The sequence below is a fragment of the Ochlerotatus camptorhynchus genome, unplaced genomic scaffold (genome assembly GCF_037179485.1).
Source record: "Ochlerotatus camptorhynchus isolate MF236.1 unplaced genomic scaffold, CSIRO-AGI_Acam_v1.1 ptg000626l, whole genome shotgun sequence".
Classification (NCBI taxonomy): domain Eukaryota; kingdom Metazoa; phylum Arthropoda; class Insecta; order Diptera; family Culicidae; genus Ochlerotatus; species Ochlerotatus camptorhynchus.
Window position 1 is genome coordinate 1,530,832 of NW_027041105.1, and position 16,562 is coordinate 1,547,393.

Here is a 16,562-nt window from a genome sequence, read left to right on the forward strand (position 1 = left end):
TATAAAGCCCTCGATTTAAACCTGGGGATGAACTCATAGAACATTAAATTTTAGTTAGGACATAATAGCCAAGAAGATGAAAATTTATCCCACGTCATTTATAGTAAAACAAACTTATACCGATAGCATCACTTCAACCATAATTGAACACTTATTTAAACGTAATTTAATACAAGACAAGTTCCAAGAGACTAATGCAAAGTTAAATTACTTCATAAAATTCTAAATTCTCTATGCTGGATTGTTAAATTTGTCTACGTGATTCACCTCACCAACATAGCTAGCTAGTGGAACAGTACAAAACCGATAGGGAAAACTTCCTGCTAGCTTCTTCGCGAGTGAAGATAAACTAAAATTGTTAATCCATCGCCGCCCCCCGTGGAATGCTTTATGGCATTCTACTAAATATGAGTTTCGAAAAACACAACCAGTTTTTAGCTGACTGCTGAGCGCAAACGAAAGGAACACCAGTATACCGTGCACGTTGTGGTAATCAGCTCTAAAACGTTCGTAAGTTTCAACTTTTACTAGCTCACGGTAAAGTTTCTACTTGATACGATACAACCAAACGCAAATTTTAGTGCAGTTCTGGTTGTGGAAGGATTCCAGTTTGTCACGAATGGAAAATTAATGCAAGTTTCGCTGGAGTATTCTGTAATTACGTTGGGATATACGATTGGAAAGTTTGTGGGATTTAAGGTTTTGTAGCTGCTGGTTCTTATTGTTGCTGACATTTCAGAAAGACAAATAGTCACATACCACAATCAAACATCCCTCAAACAAAATGAAACTAATATTTCTGCTAATTCATTCATAAACTTGATCAGACCTACTTCAAGTCGCAAAATTCCAAAAGAACCATCACTCACAAAGTAACCGAAGATTACTAAAAATTGACCACAAATTTGTTCATCCTCTTGACACTGTCTGCCGGAAGAATTCCTCTTCTCATCGTGAGCTATGGCAACAGGAAATACTTTTTACCGTCTTGTTAGCCAAACTAGATACCACGACCAGTTCGGGCAATCAAGACATTCATCTTACGGGCTGAAGCGAATTAATTTTCGAAAGCTTGTGTTTTCCGCCTCCCGGTAAACATCCCTCTCACCTAAGGGCAGCTTCAATTTCATTAAACTTTACCAAACCACATTCACCAGTGAACGAAAACGTGGTCCGTCTGCGTTGTGTTCAGCAGTATAGTTCTGAGAATTGAGGCTTTCCTCGTACTTACAACCGGGTTGCAACACATGCCACCTTATACCATGTCCCTGTTTTCAGTCTGCTGCGGTTAAACTCGGTCCAATCAATTCCGGATGGTTTCATTTGGGGGTTGGTGGGTGGTAAGGATCGTTCCTGCTGCTACAACTGTTGGCTACTGGATATTTTATATGTAAGTGCAACTAGACTGGGGAACTTGAAATTTATTTTATAGCCTCCAGTCAGATTTGTGTTTATTTTGGGATGTCATGTAGCACACAGTGGTGCAATTAAGTGCGTAAATAAGGACATTAATTACTGAAGGATACGGCAGGGAATGTGTTGCTTATGGGATATGAAATGGTTCATTGAGGGCTGATAATGAAAACTAATGGAATCATTACTGTCGGCAATGAATGTTTATTGAAGTCGCAGTTCATAATTGTTAATGGTTATTTTCTGTCTTTAAACAATAGATAGATGGACCTATCGCTTACCCTAAACTCTGTGTTCTTCGAGCATTTTCACAGTTGTTAATTTAGAGTATTCTAAGGCTATACACCAGTTTTCATAGGTCTGACGCCTCCAGCATGCCCGCGCTTTATAATGCGTGGTTATGAACAACAATTGTGATCGATTGCCGGTCTGGTTGAAGACTAATTGAAATATACTTCTAGGAGGAAGCAGGGATTTTGCTATGAATCATGTTGAAAGCTCTACCAACTGTGTAATTAAATTAATCTAATTGAAACCATTAGTAGGATGGCGCATATTAATTTCCAAATTACTAAAATCGTCATCAAACGGATCCGTAATTCAGGCATTGCATTGAAATGATTCAATTTATGAACATATTTTCAAAGTAGGTCATTTCGATCCCATTAAATCTTGTTTTGTATGTTAAATTTCAGTCATCGTTCACAAACACCAATCCATCACGACTCGAAAATTTAACTATTCACCTGTACCTTTTTTTGCTACCAACAACATAAACAACAAAAAATCGCTATTAATACAAAACACCCCCCGGCAAGGTAAACATCGCCGTTTGCCTCGAATAAACAAAATGGAATATTTTTTCTCCACCACCCGACCCAATTAACCTTCTCCATTTTTTTGTTATTAAATTGCCCGTGCAAACCACAAAAGTACTGTTTTGATAGCGTGATTGAATGTAAATTTTCTCCCACTTACCGTCGATGCTTCAATGCTAAGTGAAAATTGATCACTTCGATTGATTCCTAGTGTATATTTGTGTATACCACACTTTACCGAGAAAAGTCATGAGACTCTGCACGTGCTCTTTAGAAAGCAATGAATATACAGCAAACAAACCCGGTGATTAATGACAGGGGGTCCCTATGCCAATTTGAAACTTATATAAGCCTTCATTTCTAGTGAATTGCCAAACAAAGCGCGTATATGCGTGCGGTTTATTCTCTGTACAAAAGACATTCCTTGTTAGCTCAGATTTGCCTTTTCCAGCAGCCGCTAGCTTGGCTGCTACATGATTGTAATCCTTAACACTCGTGATCCCACAGCCGGAACAACACCATTGGGTGCACAGGTTACGAGGATTCACGGAAATCGTTCGTTGAACTTCCCGACACATAAGCTGCTTAAACTCTGCAAACATCATGCGCCATTTAACGGAGATTCCTTATAAAGCATACAGTGTAGGGTTTCGTGCTACTTCTTCGTGTTGAGCCAATTTCCGTCGTACAGCAATCGCCTGATGGTTGAGGTAGGTGTTTAAGTTATTTACCGCTATTTTTCAGTTTTGTTTTTATTAATCGAGCTGATTTTTCGGAGCTGAGTAGGGAATTTATAGTGTATACCCTAAACTTTTTAGCCACCAAGAATCAGCTTAGTTTAATCAGAAACAGTCGAATAATAGCGATGGGTAACTTAAATTACTCCCAGTTCTCTTCTAGTTATTACTGTAAAGCATCTATGGATTAATAAATCAAATAACTGGGTTTGAATATTTAGTTGAATTTTAGGAATATTTAACGGGAACAGTATAAAACACAAGGGGTAAGTCACTCAGCACATTGTGCTGAAATTATATTCGGCACAGCTCCATCGGCACGTTTTCAGTATAACCTTCGGCACAATTTCGTAGGCATTAGATTGTTGTAAATAAAATGGGACCACTGCTGGACAACTGTCATTGAAGTTGTTCAGAACATTACGTGCTGTTTGACTGTATGTTCAGGAACATCTTCTAATAGAATATACCAGAGGAACTCAGACCAGCACTTATAGATCTAAATACGAAATGTAGGTTCCAGAGTGGGCTGAAGAGAAAGAGGTGGTTGATCAGACCTCATTAGTACCCTTAATTCAAATAATGCTGCAATTCCCACAAAACAAACTAAAGAAGTCTATTCATCACCCTCTATAGTCGGTCTCCAACAATGCTTCCCACCGGTTCCAACTCTTTCCGGCCGAAAGGCTAGGTTTCTGGTCTGCCTTTGCCTTTGTTTTGCCATTATAAAACACTAAAACACAGGACTTTTATTGCCCTATGGATCACAAAACACCGAAATTTCGCACAGTCGTCACTTTCCGCGTCATCCTCAATCCGATTTATCTTTGCGATTCCAAACCAAATACATTCAAGGTGTCAGAAATACCGGGTTGCCGGGATGGGTGTTTTACAAACAATCGCAGCTTGCTCTATGATCGGCACAATTGACATACTTGCGGCACAATGACAAAAAAGATGACCCAAGATTGGTGTGCGGAGTGACCTTGATAAAACACAGCTGAATTTCGGGCATAAATTTCATCGAAGACAAATAAATTTCTCCAGTTCGATATTGGTGCCATCTATGCGGATGAGATTCGAACTATCTGTTTTCTATCAAAAGATTGGCATTATTCCAATAAGAAACATTACAAAAGTGGACCCTACTATAGTCGCTATATTCATAGTCTTGCGGATAGAATTTCGATCTATCAAAAAGCGGAACCAATTCAATATATTGTAGACCAACAATTGAAAAGGTACTATCAGCTTTTATAAACAAAACGTTGATTATTCTTTCCTCGCCAATGGAACGCAACTTACTAGCATCATCGGATAAAGGAAACTTTCCCCAACCCAAAGATGGTGTTAGTTTGCGTAGGCGAGCCTTGAGTCACGAGAAAAGGGTTTCCAAAGTTTTGTTAGCAATAACAAATGTGCTCTTTTCTGTTGTTGGTCGTGATTTCCTCGATTGTTTCCGCTATTTGACAGCTCAATTGATTCCCAATTGACCCTACACGTTTACTTTTATTGACATACATTCATTCTATATTGACATCGGTATTGACAATAATTATATTTTCACATCATCAATATTATTGTCAATAATTCCCCTTCGCGTCAATATATTGATACATGGTGTGGGGTTTGCTTAACGTTACCAAGCCTCGATAGTCTTTCGGTTTGGAGTTATTAATTATGTCTAGCTAGATTGCAACAGAAACAGAGCCAAGTTGAAATGTCTTTCAGACTGTATCAATCAACACCAATTAGTGGTATGCAGACATGGAAAATTATTTGTATTCATTTCATACATTCATTTACATTCATTTGCCTCTAACTTTTTTCATCAACAGCATTCCGCAAAATGATGTATTTAGCTTTTATAGGTTTTGTTATTAGCTATAACTATTAACTGTAACTCAAATCTTTATCTCTTATGCATCACGAACTAGAGCGGGCAGAATTTGTTACTGTTTTTCAGTGAATGTAAAATACATTCACTGAAAAATAGTAGTGGCTCCTGTTCGTCATGCAAAGGAGATACGGATTTGACTTGTTAACAAAAGTTTTAGTTAATAACAAAATCTACAAAGTGGTAAGCGTGATTACCTCTCACCCCAGCAGGCCTGGGTTCAATCCCAGTCGGCGCCGCCGGGATGTTCTGAGGCATAACATCTCTGATCACGCCTTCCTTCGGATGGAAAGTAAAGCCGTTGGTCCCCGGTTCATGAGTTGATGGGTCGATAGGTAGGGTCCAGGTGTGGGAGCTGCCTTCCTGGCACGTCGGTAGCATTGGTGCTCAGCACGGAAAACAAGATCGACGGAAAAAAACAAACCAAAGGAAAAAAAAAAAATCAAAATCTACAAAAGCTCTATACATCATTTTGCTGAATTCTGTTGAAGAAAAAATAAGGGGCAAATGAATGTAAATGAATGCAAATGATTTTCCATGCCTGGTGGTATGCGCCAATTTAAAAAATGGTCGACCGCTGCTTCTGGGTATTTTTGCTTGGCACCGGCGATGGCCTCATCGGCTTGACGTTTCATGCGCCCGTTATATTTTTTTTTAATTGTTCTCAAACAGTTTGTATCTGGACAACCGAGGACATCAGTACATTTTTCCAAAGGCAGTGCAACATTCTGTGCTTTGCAAGCTATCTGCTCGATCAACAATGTCATAATCAAATGGGAGGCGTACAAAGGACCCAACCGGAGTGTTACGTAGTGCAATCACTGCTTAAACTTTGGGCACTCGGAACTGCAACTTCAAGCCAAACTGTAACCTTTACTTCCAAAAGCATTTCACTGAACACTGCATCCTCGAAAGAGCTTGTGCTTTCAAGTGTGTTAATTGCGGTGGAAATCATTTGTTAACGGACAAGGCATGCACCAAAACGTGAAGAGTATCGACGTATCCGGATACAAGCAACAACAAGGAATCAATCAGGAAACCGTTTCCTAGTCAACAACGAACACGGAACCCATCATCAGGTGGAGGTCCTCCCAGTTTAAGATCCTATCAGCCTAATCCCAGCCCAAATCAGTGGTTTGCGGAAGCAAACCAGCCTGATTTCCGGTTGAAACACGGACCTGCCAACGGATTCCGTGTCACACACGATCGCATAACTTGCAACACTCGTTGCTATGCTGAAAAATATGATGATGCATTTCTTCATGGAGTTCAACATTCACCATTCAAATCCTTAATTGGAATGCCTGGTCATTGGCGGCCAAGAAGCTAGAAATTATCGAATTTCTACAAGAAGTTTCTCTCAGAAACACATCTCAAACCAACCGTAAACTTCAGTCTGCCGAACCATGCCATTTACAGACTCAACCGAGTTAAGTCTAAAAAAGCTGGTGTTAGCCATAGCCATGAAGGGCTCGAGTTCAGGACGGTGCCCGATTTTCGTCTATCCATCATCGAAGCTGTCTGCTTTGAGCTGATAACACCCCATGGACTAATCACAATCATCGACGTCTACTATGCGGCACAATGCAAGAACTCGAATGGTAGCTCCTCACGATTCAAGAATGACATCCATAAGTTGACTCGACGGAGCGGTAAGTTTATCATAGCCGGTGATCTAAACGCTCGCTATTCATCGTGGGGAAACATCAGAAGCAATTTAAATGGTGCAGTGCTTGCCGAGGACCTCCAGGCAGGACGCTACGTGGTCATACACCCGGATACACCAACGTTCTTCTTTCCAGCCAGTTTCGGCTCCATACTTGACATCATCGCTGACGGTTGTTCCGACCTGTACGCTGACCACCTACCTGTGGTTTTCGAATTGGATCAAGCCATCAAGCAACGCAAACAGCATCGGAAGCCCAACTATCATCGGGCTAACTGGCCGCGGTTCCAGCGGTTCCAGCGGTTCGTGGAAGATCGTGTGGACGAGGAACCTCACTGGAGACGACGGAGGTCATCGACATGGTGCTGCAAGCACTTTCTCACAACATCTACGAGGCGGAAAACCGATTTATCCCGACAACGCTTGTGACAAGAAATTTTTTTTTATTTATTTTTGTTTTTATTTATTTATTTATTATTTATTACGGAAAACAAGATCGACGGAAAACAAATCAAGGGAAAAAATTATGTTCACAATATTGGACGAAGAAACCATACACATAATGTATCTTAGAAATTTTATCAGGCGTCAGTTCCAAAGAACAAGAACTCAAGCTAGGAAAGTTCTCATTTAAAAAATAAACAATATCATTGCTGCAAGAATGCAAACATTGAAAAATAGGCAATTCGATAAAGATCTCAAGAACCTACCGAATTATTCTAGGCCCTTCTGGCAACTTATGAAAGTTTTGAAATGCGTACCAAAACCTGTGCCTCCATTTACCGTAAATTATGAACTTAGCTTAACATCCACTGAAAATGCAAATGCTATTTCTCGCCAGTTCAAGGTGGCGCATGAATTGGGTCAAAACATTGTTAGTCCGATGGAAGCGTCGGTTGCTCAGAGCATTTCACAATTCGCTACTGCACCACTTAAACAAAGCTTAAAAATGAAGGCCCCGGGCTTCGATGACCACTTCAACATTGTGCTGACGAACCTCGGAACCAAATCTCACATTCTCTTGGTAAACATCTTCAATCGTTGCCTGGAACTTGGTTATTTCCCATCCGCCTGGAAGTTATTCAAGGTGGTACCCATCCTGAAGCCGGGTAAGGATCCCAACAGCCCATCAAATTACCGACCAATCAGCCTCCGCTCGTCAACAAGCAAGTTGTTTGAGAGAGTTATTTTCACCAGGCTCCTCAAACAAACCGTGGAGAATAACATATTCCTTGAAGCGCATTTTGGATTTCAACGTGCACTCTCGACAGTTCACAACAAAGGGTAACCAACCAGTCAAGAGGTCCAAAGAGAAGGCTTTTGATAATGTCTGGCACGACGGACTGACGTACAAGCTACTTCGTTTCAATTTCCCAGTCTATCTGGTAAAAATGATCGCAATCTACGTCCTAAGAAGAGAAGAACATCACAGGTCTGCGTTGTCAGTGCATTTTCGGAGCCGTATGCTGTTACCGCTGGAGTTCCCCAGGGGAGCACATTGGGACCGATACTGTACAATCGGTACACTTCAGACATTCCACCCTTGCCTGGTGGAGGAACACTGTCACTCATAGGCGTAGCCAGAGAGGGACAGGGGGATCAATTGCCCCCCCCCTAAAATCAGCATCACAAAGGCTTTCGGGGAAATGGCGTTCGGTGAAATGGCATTCGGCCAAATATTTCATAATTTTTTTCGCTCCTCCCTAGCTCGAAACCTGGCTACGCCCTTGCTGTCACTATTTGCGGATAACTCGGCAATCAGCTATAAAAGGTGAGTCATCCGGACTCTCGTCTCCAAACATCAAGCTTCAACACCTGGAAAATAGGCGTTAATGCTGCCAAGACACAAACCATTGTGTTTCAGCATCGCAATACCGACCGTTTGAATCCGACGACAAAGGTCGAAAGGTACAGTAGCAGCACCTCCCCTACCCGTCTCCCCTCGAGATCGTCAAGTCGACGATGACAGAAGCACATACAGTGATAGAGGCAACAATGGCTGCAATTTCCAAACCTACGACTAGATGCCTCCCTTCAGATAACAATTTGAGTGCGGTACAATCGATAGCACTGTTTCGAACACATAATCGGTACATAAGCAAATCGGTGATCATCTTTTTTTGCCAGTGGTGGCGGGGGGAATACCCTTCACCATCCCTCTGCAATGGGGGAGTTTGGTAAAGAGAGATGGTTATCCCGATTCGTACCTTCCTCAAAGTTGTCCTTACTCGCTTTCTACTCTCTATGTACAATTTTCACATTGCCGTACTCTAATAGTACGTTCAGACTACAGAGTTTTATAACACGTTATAGCACTATCTTGATGGTGGTTTCTGTGTTGCAATTATTTGAACTATTTGAACATGTTATAACCAAAGATGAATACTAAGATGAAACTGTCGGAAGAAAAACTTTCTATTTTAGTGTCCTCTTTCACGGTCCCTTTCATCCAATGAATACCCCCCGTATTCAAGGTAATTTTGTGGTTTTGCTGCCCACTCGGTAGTGATGAAATTTTTCGCTCTTTTTTATCAAAACAAACACACCCAAATCAAAGATGTCCCATTTTTTAATTACTCGATTAACAACTAATCGATTTTTTTTGTTTTTTAATTTTGAATCGATCTTTTTGAATCGATCTTTTGCATCGAATAATTTTTCAAAATGGCACAAAAATGTTTCAAATATAACGGATCATAGGAAAGGATATTACGTTACATCTATCTCGTTATGACATTTCCAGCTGAACATTGCATTAGGTCCTAAGTAACATTGATCGATTCTCTTCATCGACTTTCTCTTTCGTTAATAACTTGGGTGTAGAACCGTTTCTTGTCATGTTTGTCATAATACAAGATAGCTTCATAATTAGCTTCTTTTAACTATCTGTGAGTTGCGTGATTACCTCTCACCCCAGTAGGCCTGGGTTCAATCCCAGTCGGCGTCGCCGGAATGTTCTGAGGCATAACATCTCTGATCACGCCTTCCTTCGGATGGGAAGTAAAGCCGTTGGTCCCCGGTTCATGAGTTGATGGGTCGATAGGTAGGGTCCAGGTGTGGGAGCTGCCTTCCTGGCACGTCGGTAGCATTGGTGCTCAGCACGGAAAACAAGATCGACGGAAAAAAAACAAACCAAAGGAAAAAAAAAAAAAAACTATCTGTGAGTTGAAAATAGCTGGGAATGTCTTAACATGGCCGTGAGGATACAAAGAGAAAGTTGACAAAGAGTACTTAAAGTACTTAATTCAGATATCTCAAAGCTCATCCGAGAAGGAACATATTTTAATTTCATGCAAATCGCTTCATTAGGAAAAAAGTTATTTTAGTGGGTCATCATTTTATCCCATACTAACTTGACGAAAATCCCGAACAAAATTGAAATCGTTGGCACGACCTTTTAACGTTGACCAATTTGTTTTTGTGTTATAAACTGAACTAGGGGGTGGCCTATCACAAACATCAATCTTTTTCCAGAATGAAATACCCTACTGTACATATGTAGAAAAGTAACTTTCTTTACCATTTCGACATGAATATCCCACAGGCCTCCGGTTGGTTTTGGTGGGGACACAGATGTGTGCATATCATCGTATACTCTTTCGGTACTATATATCTATTCAGACACAATGTTAACTGCCCGAGCATGAGCTGAAGACGCCAGGTATAGTGTCTTGAAACGAAGATCAAGGAGCGTTGCAATAGCTAATGTATCCACCAGCTCAAGGTCTTCGAACCTCTCGTCAAACTGCAGTGAAATTTTTTCCGACAAATCTTTCACTGAATCCATGTACAAGGCAAGTGATGTGCAAAGGTGAAGACAAAAAAAAAAAAAAAATATACCGCAAATGCAAATGCACTGAAAACCGAATGAACAAGATTGATCCAGTCGATTTTTGTCGTGGTTGAGATTGTCCAATCCGGGTAATCTAATCCTATATTAGAGTTATCTGTTCGTAGAGTGAGTGATAAAGCAGCAGGCAGATTTGCCAACCTTTGAGATTTATTTATCATCATTTATTTAGAACATCCAAACATCCAGGCTATCTCTTGTCTAGACCAGACTTTCATGATTTCTCCAGATTTTCCCAGAGTTCTTAATTTGCCTTGGTTCACAATATTAAAAAAGGTAGCATCAAACGATTTTAACGCTTACGGGATTTTATTTTAAATATTAGTTCTCGGGAAATTATTCTGGTGGATGATCACAAATTTAGAGACACATTGACCCCTATTCTGTATTTCGTTTCGAACGAAATTCTCATACAAAAAAAATATTTTTTTGTATGAGAATTTCGTTCGAAACGAAATACAGAATAGGGCTGATTAATCATAGCTTTTTGAGTTATTGGATGAATCGAACAATGCACAGTCAGTGGTCCAGAATGCAGATTTAGGTGGAAGGATATGTTTTGAGCCTGAAATTGAAACTTTAGACTAAAAGTCTCTTCTACAAAGTTGTTCCTTATAGTTAGGTCCCCATTTTTATGACAATGAATTCTAGGGTGGTTCTTATTATCATTAAAATCAAAAATTTAACTTTTTTGTTTGAAGAAATCAAAGTATACATTCTTGGGCAAAGTTATAGTTGAGCTAATTTCAAGCAACTTAGTTTAAAAAACTTATTTGTGTCTCTTAAATTGACCGATTTAGAGCTATTTTCTTGAATTGAGTAAGGGAGTCTAAAAAAAAAACAGTTGTTTTGCTCTAGTTTTCTTATTCCAAATTTATCAGCAAAGGTGTCTTGAAATAACGTTTAGATCTTTAGAAGGCGCAAATGTTTGCTGCACAAAGCTTGTCAATATCTTTTGCCAATCAAGAGTTATTGGAGATTTTCTACTTAAAACATGCCCTTTTAAAATGTGAATATCTCTGGTTGGGGCAAACAAAAAAAGTTTAACACGCCATTTGAAAGGGCGTATGTTATTCTCAATATTATGAAAAAATGGAGGTAAGTTACTTTTTAAACTCGTATTAAAGGGTGATACGGTCAAAATTTGGTCAATATCAACTTGACGTATTTCTTTCAATTTTGCATTTAAAAAACCTGAACACCCCTCATTTTGAAGGTGTGTGTGTGTAGAATGTTGCTCCTATTTTGATTTTGGAATTCACTCTTCAGTTGTCAAAATGCCGTCCAAACAAGAAGAGCAGCGTATCAAAATTTTGCTCGCGCATCGCGAAAATCCGAGCTACTCGCAAGCAAAGTTGGCAAAATCGCTAAAAGTTGCCAAATCAACCGTTACAAATGTAAATAAAGTGTTTGGGGAACGTTTGTCGACAGCCAGGAAGTCTGGATCGGGGGGAAATCGAAAACCGGAAGCCGCTGAGACGACAAAGAAAGTTGCCGGTAGTTTCAAGCGAAACCCTAACCTCTCTCTCCGAGATGCCGCAAATAAGCTGGGTGTATCGTCTACAACCGTGCATCGAGCCAAAAAACGAGCCGGACTATCGACTTACAAGAAGGTAGTGACTCCAAATCGCGATGATAAACAAAATACGACGGCCAAAGCGCGATCCCGGAGGCTGTACACGACGATGCTGACGAAGTTTGACTGCGTGGTAATGGACGACGAAACCTACGTCAAAGCCGACTACTAGCAGCTTCCGGGACAGGAGTTTTATACGGCAAAAGGAAGGGGAAAGGTAGCAGATGTTTTCAAGCACATGAAACTGTCAAAGTTCGCAAAGAAATATCTGGTTTGGCAAGCCATCTGTACCTGTGGCTTGAAAAGCAGCATTTTCATAGCTTCCGGGACTGTCAACCAAGAAATTTACGTGAAAGAGTGTTTGAATAAACGTCTGCTGCCTTTCCTGAAGAAACACGGTTGTTCCGTACTGTTTTGGCCGGATTTGGCATCTTGCCATTACGGTAAAAAGGCCATGGAGTGGTACGCCGCCAACAACGTGCAGGTGGTTCCCAAGGACAAGAACCCTCCCAACACGCCAGAGCTCCGCCCAATTGAGAAATACTGGGCTATTGTCAAGCGGAACCTAAAGAAGACCAAAAAAACTGCTAAGGGCGAGCAGCAGTTCAAGGCAAACTGGCTTTCTGCGGCGAAGAAGGTGGACAAGGTGGCTGTACAAAATCTGATGGCAGGGGTCAAGCGTAAGGCCCGGCAATTCGGATTTGGAAAAGCGGAAGCCTAACTGAATATTTTTCCTGAATTTTATACTAATTGAACTTGAAAAAGAAATTTAATTTGATTTTTTAAATAAACGATTTCACCGATTTACACGCGTTTTCCCTTGACCAAATTTTGACCGTATCACCCTTTAAATCAATTTGAATTTATTCATATGTTTTGCTATAACTGGGTATATCATTTTTAATAGAAGAGATACAGAACCACCCTAACTATAAAGAACAACTTTGTAGAAGAGACTTTTAGTCTAAAGTTTCAATTGCAGGCTTAAAACATATCATTCCACCTAAATCTGTATTCTGGACCACTGTGCAATGTGCTTTAATTAATCATGTTTTTATTACATCATGCGTGAAGTTAACGATTTACACATATCAGACTAAATGTGAAAATTTTAAACGATAGACGAGGCGTTTAAAGTATATTTTTGATAATTCCGTTATAATACAGTAGTATGAACATTGTACATACATAGAAAGAAGAAAGCGAGCAAAGGACAATTTTGAGGAAGGTATGAATCATACCAAACTCATCCGCAGGTGAGGGGCAGTGGAGGCATTTCCCCTTACCCCCACTGGCAAAAGGAACGTCAATTTACTGCGACCATTCTCGACTACAGCATTGCTTGTTTTTAATATAAATTCTTTAGCTGAAAATGGTCTCAGTTAGATCTTTCCACCCTTACTCAGGAAACTGCACCCTAAGAGTGAAATAAAAAAGCACGGGTCTACAATCTTTCAATAAGGAACAAATGTAGGAAAATGGCTCTAATGTTGGTCTAGGGGTCTAATAAAGGGTGATACGGTCAAAATTTGGTCAATATCAACTTGACGTATTTCTTTCAATTTTGCATTTAAAAAACCTGAACACCCCTCATTTTGAAGGTGTGTGTGCGTAGAATGTTGCTCCTATTTTGATTTTGGAATTCACTCTTCAGTTGTCAAAATGCCGTCCAAGCAAGAAGAGCAGCGTATCAAAATTTTGCTCGCGCATTGCGAAAATCCGAGCTACTCGCACGCAAAGTTGGCAAAATCGCTAAAAGTTGCCAAATCAACCGTTACAAATGTAATTAAAGTGTTTGGGGAACGTTTGTCGACAGCCAGGAAGTCTGGATCGGGGGGAAATCGAAAACCGGAAGCCGCTGAGACGACAAAGAGAGTTGCCGGTAGTTTCAAGAGAAACCCTAACCTCTCTCTCCGAGATGCCGCAAATAAGCTGGGTGTATCGTCTACAACCGTGCATCGAGCCAAAAAACGAGCCGGACTATCGACTTACAAGAAGGTAGTGACTCCAAATCGCGATGATAAACAAAATACGACGGCCAAAGCGCGATCCCGGAGGCTGTACACGACGATGCTGACGAAGTTTGACTGCGTGGTAATGGACGACGAAACCTACGTCAAAACCGACTACTAGCAGCTTCCGGGACAGGAGTTTTATACGGAAAAAGGAAGGGGAAAGGTAGCAGATGTTTTCAAGCACATGGAACTGTCAAAGTTCGCAAAGAAATATCTGGTTTGGCAAGCCATCTGTACCTGTGGCTTGAAAAGCAGCATTTTCATAGCTTCCGGGACTGTCAACCAAGAAATTTACGTGAAAGAGTGTTTGAATAAACGTCTGCTGCCTTTCCTGAAGAAACACGGTTGTTCCGTACTGTTTTGGCCGGATTTGGCATCTTGCCATTACGGTAAAAAGGCCATGGAGTGGCACGCCGCCAACAACGTGCAGGTGGTTCCCAAGGACAAGAACCCTCCCAACACGCCAGAGCTCCGCCCAATTGAGAAATACTGGGCTATTGTCAAGCGGAACCTAAAGAAGACCAAAAAAACTGCTAAGGGCGAGCAGCAGTTCAAGGCAAACTGGCTTTCTGCGGCGAAGAAGGTGGACAAGGTGGCTGTACAAAATCTGATGGCAGGGGTCAAGCGTAAGGCCCGGCAATTCGGATTTGGAAAAGCGGAAGCCTAACTGAATATTTTTCCTGAATTTTATACTAATTGAACTTGAAAAAGAAATTTATTTTGATTTTTTAAATAAACGATTTCACCGATTTACACGCGTTTTCCCTTGACCAAATTTTAACCGTATCACCCTTTATTGGGCCCATAGCTTAAATTCGGATTTATATATATCAATTTTATCTAGATAAACGGGACGGTACAAATGGAAATTTTTGGTCGCTAATGAAAATTTAGTCGATTGCTGAATTTATGTATGGGCCCAAATTAGGGGCATTTAGGCCGGCATTACATCCATTTCTCCTATCCCAATCTTCCACAAACAGACATAAGCTCCACACAAAATGCATACCTCTCTACCTGTGTCCATCATAGTCACATAGTTTGAATGTAAGCCATAAATAGCTCAGGTGGACGTGCCTTGCGGGAAAATTCATTAAGCATTCCACTCCATTCGCCTTAGCAGTATATATACACATGCATTAATTGTTTGCAAATCGAATGGAAAAGTGGTAATTAAACCATGGGTGAACACACCAATGCAGACAAATGGGGGCTATACTTTTGCTTTCTTCGACAAACCACTTCCAACATTCGAGAAAGAGTGGGAAAGCTCCGTCAGAGTTGATTAGATTGTGGCAAATTGTCGATTCAGGAAGGAACACAATACCAAGAAAGTCGAGGCAATTGTGAAACCCAGTAAAATGGCTCCTAACCATGCCCGTAAACTCAATCACTCCGACGAGGATCGTAACATTCGCCACTAGTTAAGTCTTCCCATTCGGGAAACCCGTTTCTCCGGGTGATGGCTAATAAACCGATTGGGGAAAAAAGAAAGAAACAACACAACATGAACCAATTGCCTTGGGAACGGGATTCTGGCTATTTAGAAACGATACAAGATTTAGTTCAACGTTGTCGGAATTGTTGGGGCGTAAAACCGTACCCGTAAGGGTTGTGACTGATGATAGAGCAACGGTAAATAATGCTTTCGTTTCTTGAACCGTTCGTAGTGTTTTTTTAAAATGAAAATGAAGCGTCTGAATTCTGAAATGATAGATTCTCAAATTTCTGATATGATTTAGAAGTAAAATAATCGAAGCAATGATCCAAAAATAAATCTACATGCAAAAAAAAAAATTGGAAAAGTTTTTGTATAAACATTATTTTTTATCTGATGCAGCTCTTTATTGATTTTATATAGCTCATACGTTGTTAACGTTAAATTTGATGTGAAGTCAAACGCCATTACATGTAAATTTTAGCGCAGTATCGTGTGAATCTGTAATGTGATATACCAGCTTGTTAGCAATTTTGATGTTTATGCCAACTGAGGCTTAAAATTAAAATTAAACGAGAAAAGATTTTACGCGAAGGGATTATTGGGCATATTGAATTAAGATTACCTCCAAACATGAGCATCATCATGACTGCCCGCCCGCGGATGCTACTTCGTTATCACAACATCAGCTGTAATTACACAGAGAACCAACAGATGATGCTTGGGACTAGCAATCACCCTCAATGTGTAAAAACTGATGATCTAAAATTAGGCAATACCAGAACCGACCACGTCCGAATGCAGGTCAAGAAAGGATTGGGTAGGAATGTTTTCACATGATACTTGATGACGTGATGATTTGTTGGAAGCCGAGAAATCTTCTGCACTTCCACGAGAAATCACTAAGATGTTGGATAAAGCGTTGGGTATGCAGCAAGGTTCATTTTGGCAAATGGTACGTTAAAATACAGTGATGGGTTCGAGTTAAGAAAAAAAAAGCGACTAACGAATCTTGAATGTAGAAGGGCTCATTAAACTCATGATGTTCTGCTCAGTAAGCAAAACCGGTCGCTCTAAAGCCACCGAACTCCTCATATCACATCACATCACTTATGATCGAGTTGATGTAGACATTCAAACCCGGCACCGACG